At 41.0% G+C, this 10615-nt stretch overlaps 1 pseudogene; it reads left to right on the top strand.

The window, feature by feature from the left end:
- Positions 1–302: 302 nt before the first annotated feature.
- Positions 303–1178, top strand: LOC118840051 (annotated as a pseudogene).
- Positions 1179–10615: the final 9437 nt, after the last annotated feature.

The following is a 10615-nucleotide window of genomic DNA, read 5'->3' as shown; positions in this document are numbered from 1 at the left end:
GGCCATAATCCATTGCATGGATGACAACTTGCTTTTAAAAAACAAAATTGAACCCAGTACTATGGGACCTGGGACTGATATCATTCTCAGCTCGCTGGAGCAGCTGCCCCACAAAGCCCCTCCATCATCTCTACCCCTCCCCCTTGGGCCCTTCTCCTCTCCCCCACATAGTTCCTGGGTTGTCCAGGACGTCAGACTAATTTTTCAGGGTGAGGAGAGGACAGGCTGCGGAAGTGGGGAGGGGTACACAATGGGAGAAGGAGAGAAGGAAGACTTGCTACCAAGGAAGAGCTGCCCTGAAGATGATAGAGGCACTGGTAACAACTGAAGCTCAGAAACTGCTGCACCAGCTGAATGTTCTGTTGGAGCAAGAGTCCAAATGTCAGCCAAAGATCTGCAGCTTGAGACTAATTGAATCTGTTCATGATAATGGCCCTCAGATGACAGCAAGACTGAGAGACTTTAAAGTGAAAGACCTTCTTAGCCTAACTCAGTTCTTTGGTTTGGACACAGAGACTTTTTCTCTAGCTGTGAATTTACTGGACAGATTTCTATCCAAAATGAAGGTACAGCCCGAACCTCTTGGATGTGTGGGATTAAGTTGCTTTTGTCTGGCTGTGAAATTGACAGAGGAAGAGAGAAATGTCCCATTAGCCACTGGTCTGATCCAAATAAGTCAATACAAATTCATAGTTTCTGACCTGATGAGAATGGAAAAGATTATATTATAGGAGTGTTGGAAAGTCAAAGCTACTACTGCCTTTCAGTTTCTACAGCTCTATTATTCACTCATTTGTGGAAACTTACCATTTGAAAGGAGAAGGAACCCAAATATTGAAAGACTAGAAGTTCAGCTAAAGGTGTGCCACTGTAGGATTGTGTTTTCTAATGCAAAGCCTTCTGTATTGGCAATATCTATAATTGCACTGGAGATTCAAGCACAGAAATTGATAGAATTGACAAAAGGAGTAGAATGTCTTAAGAAACATCCCAAGATAAACTGCAGAGATCTGACCTGGAAGGAACTTGTAGCAAAGTGTCTAACTGAATACTCATCACACAAGTGTTCTGAACCAAATGTTCAGAAGTTAAAGTGGACTGTGTCTGGGCATACTGCACATCAGTTGAAGCATAGTTATTACAGAATCGCTCCAACGATCCCAGAAACTAGGTCTTAGGATTCTTACCGTGAAGAAGTTCACTATTTTGAAGGCTTATTTCACCTCAGAACTGTGGACTCCAACATCAGAATGGATTTAAGTTGTGAAACCTGAAACATAGCAACTAGGTTAGCATCGATGTTTTTAGACTTGAGGGGAAAACAGGCTATAGTTGGAAATTGATTATGTGTGCTGCAGTAGAAAATGTGTTCAGGACTAAATTATGATCCTCTTTGAAGTGTATTTGTAGAAACCAAAACTCAAATGTGAAACCCCAATGTAGAATAAAGATGAGAGACTATACCATGAATTGCCAGTTAACAGTGATTTGATCTAGTAGCATCTGGATCAGTATACTGATTGTAGGTAGTACTGATAGCAAGGTGTGATTGACTTTGATTGACATTATTCGAATTATGATGCATGTTTACTTCAAAACAGATTAACTTCAGAAAAACAGTATGATGCACTTTAGCATAGTCAAGGTTACTATTCTTTGAGTTCAGTATAGACAACCTTGTTAAAGCCTTATACAATTAGATAATACAATAATTCTAAAGATTTTTTTGTTTGGCCTATTTTTCATTTAAATTTGATTATAAAATTATCTTAAAGACACAGACAGACATGTCAAATTTAAGTGATCTTCAATATTATCCTAGAGAACAAGTGATATGGCATACAAAAATGTATACAGAATGATTTTTATCTCAATATCTAGCCCCTTAGAAAAAAATTAATTTCTATTGTACAAGCAACTCTCATTGTCTGCCAAGCTGAAACCTCCTCTGTGCCCTTCTAAATCAATATGTGCTAATGCTAACACTCTAGAGCTTCCAAATAAGGATTACTGTTGGCATGAAACTGCACCATTAGTACAGAGCTTTGTATTTAAAAGCAATACATATGGGGTATGCTATTGCCACAATGCTCCTATAACAATTCGACGTAGAGAGTCTAAAGTGAGTTGTCTATCCAGATTCAAATAAGCAGCAATTTAATTGACTAATTATGTGATAGTTGGAGCACTTAAGGCTAATTATAGCTTAGTGAATCTAAACTGACATTGGGGCTGAGAAAGCATATAGCTAATCAATACAATATATAGCTTAACTTCCATACTAGCTATAACTAGTTCAAATTTTCCTGTAAGGTCATGTCGTGGGGAAAAAGAAACTTCCCTTTAAAGATAAACCAAAGAACCACAGTATGTCTCATATGTCTTATGCTTCATTTTGTAAAGTGTTTTGCAGATATGCTCTTCAGTTACTCCTAAACACCTGATTCATTAAAGAATTTCCTTTCTAATTCAGCAATGCAAACTTAAGTTGGCTGAAGTAACCTAACAAAGTACCATTATTTTCTGGTACTAAGAAAGTGACTTTTCAAAAAAACTATTGAAATGCAAAAAAAAAAAATTAAAATTGCAGTTTCTTTCTGGATACGAATGCTCCATAATGTAGAACAAGGATGGGAGACTATACTGTGAATTGACAGTTAATATTGATCCAATTTAAAGAAAAAAAATATTGATCCAATTTAGTAGTATCTGGGTCAGTATACTGATTTTAGGTAGTATTGATGGCAAGGTATATGTATAGATTTGAGGAAGATCTAAGGGAGAATAGTTTTGAGTATCTAGAGTCCTTTCATCTGTTTTTGAATGGATAGTTGCTAAACCTCAGAGACAGTTGCAAAGTGCTTTGGAAATGTGTGCATGCAAGTGGTATGGCATCCAAATTCTTAAAGGAGAAGTCAAGTGAGTTAAAAGAGGAAATAGACAGTAAAACTATATTGGTGGGGGACCTCAACTTTTCCCTCTCAGAACTGGATAAATCTAATCACAAAATAAACAAGAAAGAAATTAAGGAGAGGAATAGAATTTTAGAAGTTAGATATGATAGGCTTCTGGAGAAAATTGAATTGGGAATAGGAAATACATGGATAGATCCTTTCTTAGGCTCAACTTCATTCTTCCTTCCTTCCATTCTTTTTATGCCCATTCTCTCTAATATATCCTCTTTTTCTGCTTTCAGGAACCACTAGTTTGAACCCCATCCCTACTGTACTGTGGGAGAAAGATTTAGGTTAGAATTTGAAAACCTGCATTATAGTTCTAGATATTGAGGTAAATTTTGGCCTTGTAAATACTACATATGTATATTACATACAATACATGTATGTATATATGATATATACAGATGTGTGTATATATGTATATGTATGTATACATATGCATACACACATACACACATAAGAGTGGCTAAGTGGTAAAGTGGATAGAGTGCCAGGCCTAAATTTAGGAAGATTCATGTTCCTGAGTTCAAATTTGGCCTCAGATACTAACTGTATGACCCAGGCCAAAACCTGTTTGCCTTGGTTTCCTTATCTGTAGAATGAGCTGGAGAAGGAAACCACCCTCCATATGTTCTTCTACTTTTCAAAATTCTTAAATTGTGATGCTCTGAACTGAATACTTTCCTTTAGTGATTTTCTGAAAAGTCCAGAGCATTTCCTCTGTTCTGAACACTGTGTTTTATATTGTTTTAACCTGGCAAAGCAATCAATGGGAACAGAGTTTCAAATAACAAAATGGCTTACTTAAGATGTTCACTAAAGGATATGAAAACAGGATCAGGTGGACATTTTCAGTCTCGCTATTTATTTCCTCTAGCCTTTAAGTGACAGCTTCTTTCAGCACAGCCAGCCCTGAACCCTACTCAGCTTTCTATGTATCCCTAAATATTGCTCGTGACTCTCCATCCCTGCAGCATCAAAATGGAAGCCTGAAGGGGACAAAGTTCTAGAGACCTCCCTGAACACTGCAAGTAGAGCTAACCTCAAATGTTCATGGTGACATGTAAGACCTCCCCTTTCCATTATGAACCAGCCTAAAATCCCCCTTATAGGCAAAATATGTGTCCTTGAAAAGAAGGATACATGGAAAAATACTGGCAGCATCCTGTGACTTCTCCTGGAAGCCTTGTGCAAATTGCCTTAGGGCAAGGCAGGGGACTAAGAGCAACTTGGGACTTGAGGGACATGACAATCATTCAACAAGCATTTATTAAGCACCTGGCACTACGTGCCAAGCACTGCACTAGGTGAGGAGGATGCAAAGACAAAAATGAAACGCATCTCAGCCTCAAGGAACTTATATCCTATTAGGAGAGGCCATATGTACAGATGTACTTTTATACATATATTGGGGGAACTGGCCAATGAGACCAGTCTTTATGAGCAGGTGGAGAGTGCCTCTGACACAATCCCCCAAGTGGAAGAGGCTGAGGAGCCCAGTTTGGGGTTTGTTTGTTTGTTTGTTTTTAACTGGACTTGTGACCTCATTGATAGATTGAGTTTCTGATGAGAAAACTTCTTTAGTCGATGCAGATGTAGCAAATATCTCCTGGCTCATTTTCCAAGCGCTAGGCTAGCCACACTTGCCTCTAAACATCTGAGGGCACATTAGGGCTTTGGGTGGGGGGAACATTTGTTTTGTTTCAGCCTTTGGCTTGAGCCCCTACTGGCTGCATTCCCCCCGTTGTTAGGCACCAGTGACTAGTGCCCCTGTTCCATTTAATCAGAATACCTATTACCTTTTACAAAGGAATATTTACATCAGAGATATAGCAAGGATTTGAAGGTACAAACCTCCCTACCCCAAACTGTGGGAACACTCTCTTAGCTCAGTTCCTACATAACATTGGTCCCACAAAGTTCACATCCAGATGTGGCATGACTACTAGATAAGTCCTCATCTCAGCTACCGATAGCTTAGTTTCCAAAGGTCATTCTCAAAATTTACTCCTTGTTCCTTGAAGCATTGATGCTATGCTGGCTACTAACCCAGATTCTGGAATACTAGGATTCCATGGCATCAGCTTGACCTTTCAAAACTCACAAGACTGGAGGCTCCATTCCCTTTACCTAGAATATAAAAGGACAAAGGACAAAGACCACGGCTCTTTCACAGGGCCACATGGCCACAGGGGGAGAAGGTCCTACAACATCATTGTGGAATTGCTTTTATCAGATGCTGTGAGCAACAGAGTAACCGAAATCCCCCCAAGAGTGCTGAGGTGAAGAGACCAAACCAAAATTGATTCAGTTCTTTGAAGGCCTCCAAAGTAAATCAAAGAGCCTCCCATTCACCTTAGGATTAGTAGAACAAAACCAGTGCCAGGATGTCTACAAAGGTTCCAATATCTCTCCAAGGCTTTTCTGTTCCCCTTCATTGAAGCTCTCCCAGAAACAGGGTCTTCATCCCCTCCACATGGTGTGATGCCATCAGAGGCACTCTGCAGTGGGCCAGACTACCCCCATTACTATGCTGCAATTTATAATTTTAGAGCGGCTCCTTGACCACTGCAAGATTGTGTCTTGCCAAGAATGATACAGTTAGTAAATATGAGGATGGGCATTTGAGCTAAGGGCTTTGTGTTTTCAGGCCAGCCAAGAAAAAGCTCTTGTGAGTTTTCATATATGCATAATTGGGATGGGGCAAGTGTTGATGTCAATATTTGATAGGCGTAGAGACTCCATCATGTAACTGTCATGCACATGGTACAGTGGCAAGCATACTGACTCTAGAACTGAGTTCATGAGAGATCCCACCTCTGATGCTACCTGTGCCACCATAGGTGAGTCACTTAATGTCTCTGAGCCTCAGTTTCCTCATTTGTAAAATGAGGCAGTTGGATTAGATGGCCTCTGAAGCCTCTTCCAGTTTTAGATCTAGGATCTTACAGCTTTGGGGCATAGATGAGGAGGAATAAAGAGAGGAGCAAAGTCTGGAGTGACAGCAATAACAAGAAGAGGGACAAATTAACCTAACAATGGGAGACATTGATAACAGGGAGACAGAAGAGGATCTAGGGGTTGGGAGTATACATGTTTTAAATATTGTCTGTGGTTATCCTTACATCATTAAAACAGAAGTTTGAGATGTTCAAGCTTCCCAGGTTGAAGTTCTTCAGCTTCCTGGGTCTGTCTCAGTATGTGACCCCAAAAGCCCTATTGTTCTCTGAAAATGAATTGTGGAGCAATTGGCTGAATTAACTTCATCTTTTTTTTACTTCACTCCCATTCCTATCTCTGTTGTTTTTGTCTAAGAGTCAGCAGGAGGAGCCCCTGGGAGACGAGGGGAGGGTTGGGGAAGGAGGGGGGAGCCTTTCATATTTTCTGTCAGTGGTTCTAGCGTTAACTTGCTGGATGACCTTAGGCAGCCTATATGATAACTTCTGAGGGCTTCAGTTTCCTCCTCTTTATATAATAGGGGTTTGAAAGCTAATTGGCATCCTGGGATCTGTAATTTAGAGAGAATGTTTGTCCTGGGTAGAGGGAGCAGAAAAGACCATACCTTTCAGCAGAGCCACCCACAGGTGTTACACTCGACATGAGGATAATAACATTTTTCTTCTTCTTTCCTGCCTTGTAGGCCTAATGTGCAGATCAAATGCTATAACGGATAGGAAAATTACTTAAAAGTGTAAGCAATGACCATCGCTATTACCTCCGTGTCTGTCAGCATCTAAAGTGCAGAGACCTTTCTCAACAGGGCTGCTTTTACTGGTAGGGAACCTTCTGTCTCCTCCCCAAATACAAATATCTAAGCCCTGGCTTCCCCTCAAAGATAGACCCACTCTCTCTTTCTATTTCCTTTCTTTGTTCTTACTGAAGGCCCAGAAAGCAAGAATCTCAGGGGTAAAACAGACCTCTGAATGTATGACCCTTTACCTAAACAAGAAGCCCAATAAATGGACATCCAGCCTCTGCTTGGAGATCTCCACTAAGATGGCCTCCCTATCTCTGAGGCACCCATTCCATTTTTGGATGGCTCTAATCCTCAGGAAGATTCTTTTTAGATAAATCCTAAATTTGCCACCTTGCAGATACTGTTCCCCTCCCATTCCTGTGGCCAATCATCTTAGTATCTTAGTTCTGCCCTCTAGGACCAAACAGATAAAATCTAGTAGAAGATGGCCCAGCTGTCACTATCCCCACTGAGTCATTCCTTTTCCAAGTTAAACATTCCCAGCTCTTTATATGGCATGATTTCAAAGCCTGTCTCCATAACTGCTTACTTTCCCTCAGGCGTTCAAGAAAAAGTATCGATGCTTTCCTAAAATGAGACACACCAAAGGGAACGCAATGCTCTAGATGTGGTCTGACCAGGGTAGAACCCAGTTTGTTTCACTTCCCTACTCCTGAACACTTTCTTAATGCGGATCGAGTTGGCATTAGCTTTTGTGGCTTACATATCATTATCAGCTCACCTTGAGTTTGCACCTCATTAGGGACCCAAGCCTCCTTCAAACAAATAGCTCACACCTATCTTCTTCCTCTCAAGCCTAAATTGGCTTATCTGCCAGGTTCCCATAATCTTTACACGAGTCTGAACTCATTGGAAGGGTCTCAGAAAGTGCTGCCAAAGATTTAGCCATCCCTGACCTTGGGACTCAGAATCACCATCCCCAAACCTTTTGGTCTTTTCTTTATCCCCAAGACTTCCACAAATCTCAGCACAGTCCAGTACATAGTACTTCTCCAAAGACACACACAAAACATATAGGGAAAGCACCTCAGGAATGGTAGACCTCCACAGTCATATTGCATGACTCCAAAGAGATCCCGCTTGACTATCTCATACTCCTTTCTTCTCAAACATCTCAGCAACACACAGCAGCCCAGAGGCTCTAGCTTTTCCTGCTTTTACCGGCTGTTTATTGGCTGCCTTAGAGTAGCAGAGGGGGTGGTGCTGCCTATCATTGATCCTCAGTGGCCTCTCCTGTCTTCTTGTGCCCACAGCTCACTTGCCCCATATCCCTGGCTGTGCTAACAGGTTAGACTGCTCAGTGATGAAAGTGAGGTTTAATTTCCCAGGTCAGCACTAACTCACTTGTTCTTCAGGTGAATTTCAGGAAAAGGGAAGTGTTTGCTGCTCAGAAGGACCATTCCACAGGGGCAGCCTTCACTCCAGAGCTTAATGAGTCACCTGGTTGAGAGCCATGATTAAAAGGAATATCCTGTATGGCTAATACAGTGAACGGGGTGGGGTGTGGGGGGTGATTTTACTAACACTAAGGCAGCACTCAATGGACCATACCAATGAACAGTTATATACTGTTTTACCTAATAATGGTTTCATGTGCACACATGGGGTGAGGAAAGAAAAGGGACAGTAGAAGGAGTGAGAGTGCTTCAGAGCCCAGTGCAAATCATACCATATTTCCATGGCCCTTGTCCTGACAAAAACCATTTCTGTCCAGGTTAAATCAGGTTAAAATGAACAACAGGGAAAGCTACAAAGTAGAAAAAAGTTACAAATAGTTATCATGCGCCCTGATGGGGTTGTGAAGTATGGAAACAGGGATGATCTTTGGCTTGGCGTTGTTTGGGAAGGTAAGCAAGTTAACGGTTCAGCTTCGTGAGTCAATTTACAAAGAGATGTCCTTACAACTCTGAGAGGCGGGTAGCGTATGAATGATACCCATTTTACAGATGAGAAAACTGAAGTTCATGAAGTTAGTACATGGTATGTTGTAGGTATGCTTCTAAAGCCAGCACCCTCTTGGTTCAGGTTCTATGTTGGGACAAAATGAGGTTCTTTGCAAGTCGCTAAATATTTAACAAAGGAGGAAGTTTACTTTGCCCTGACCTGGCAAGGATATGCAACAAATATTTTCTTTGGTGCAGCCCCTTTCATCTCCTTGAAACTCGTCTGGTCAGTGATGACTCCTCAGGATACAGAGATTCAATGGTCCCACCCATCCACCAAGTCTAAAGATTAGAGAGTCTTCAAGAAATACACCTGAGATGATCTTAAAGGAAGGTAGGTAATACAGAGTATAGAACACTGGACCTGGAATCCAAAAGGAATAATCACAGCACCTACCTCCTTGAGTTGTGAAGACAAAATGAGATCATATTTGTCAAGTATTTCGCAAACCTTAAAGTGTATAAGTACTAGAGATTATTATTAGGGATAACTTTCCTTTTATATATTCTTCTCAACTAGTCTGTAAGCTCTTCAAAGGCAAGGACCTTCTTATACTTCTATGTTCCCTGTAGTGCCTAACAAAGAGCTAAATGTAATTTTTATTTCCATGGAGCAGCCCTATCTGTATTCAGAGAAGGAGTTTTGGAGCCTGACAAAGCCTCCAACCTACATATTTTTTAAAAAGATAACTTCTAGGCCAGTATCATCATCATTTGACACCCCCAGGGCAGGCAAAGCAGCAGAAGTTCCTGCAAAAGAAAAATAAAATGATAAAAAAAAGCAGGCTGCAGCTAGGAGAGGCAGAAATGTGGAAGTTGGAGTCAGGAGAGGCCTGGGTTTGAATCCTGCCTCCCTTACTTGGTGTAAGCCATGGATAAACCTAAACCTCTCTGAGTCTCTGTTTCCCCATATATAAAATGGGATAATGATACCTATAGTACTTAACTCATAAGAGAATTAAATAAGATGTAAGGGTGATATTTCAGCCCCACTCATAATTAGTAGAGAAAATGAAGTATTTTCAATAGGATTTGTTTTTATCTTTTGTTTTTACATTACCTAGATTTTCTCTGTATCCCTGCCCTTCCCACCTCTCATAAGTAATAATTTTTTAAATGGAAAAAGAAAAGGAAAAGTAGAAAAATATCATCAAAATAGATCGATAGCATTGAAAAAGCTGACATTGTGCGTGTAACAGGGATGAGCACATACGCAGAGTGCTTCAGATAGCATTTCCTCCTAAGAGCATTATGGTGATTAATGTAAAGGAATGTATCCTGAGGGAACACACATTGTTTTTCTGTAACTGGTAATAGTGTGCTAACTAGGTGGTGGATAGGAGGCTCTTTCATTGGCTGTCAAAACATCAAAAATAAAAAAAAAAGCACTAGAGATTGACCCTTGCCCACTCTGTTACACTGCTCTTTCTTGGCTTGACTCCTTTACTGAACGCATCCAATAAGAGAAACGATGATGTAATGTCAGCTCTCAGGCAGACGCTTCGGTCCCCTGGAAACAGGCTTCAGCCCTGCCCAGAACAAAGGTCTGTTCCTTTTCTGGTTAAGGTCAAAGAGAATTTCTCTGGCGCCTCCAAGCTTGAGTTTGAGTTTCAAAAGGTCAGGAGAGCCAGCCTCCAGGAACCCGAGAGTCTGAGCTCAGTCAGAGTCTTTGAGGCCAGTTCAACATGGAGGTGCTGAAGGGAGAATGACCTTCCAGATCCAGCCCAACTGTAGATGAGATGAGGACTCATCCAGTAGGCATGTCACATCTGTATATGAACTTGACTGGACCGATGTTATGAAGAAACTATGCTAAGTGTGAGCTCACTCTCTCTGGAGACCAAATTGAGATAAGGAAAGCGTGTGCCCCTCTCCCAAGGGTTAATGGAAGGAGGACTTTTTGTATTATCGTTCTTATTATATCTTCAGGTAAATATTCCTTGTCAAAAGCTAATTGA

Source organism: Trichosurus vulpecula, chromosome 2 (genome assembly GCF_011100635.1).
Source record: "Trichosurus vulpecula isolate mTriVul1 chromosome 2, mTriVul1.pri, whole genome shotgun sequence".
NCBI lineage: Eukaryota > Metazoa > Chordata > Mammalia > Diprotodontia > Phalangeridae > Trichosurus > Trichosurus vulpecula.
The sequence above is the reverse complement of the archived record's forward strand: the minus strand, read 5'-3'. Positions and strand labels throughout refer to the sequence as shown.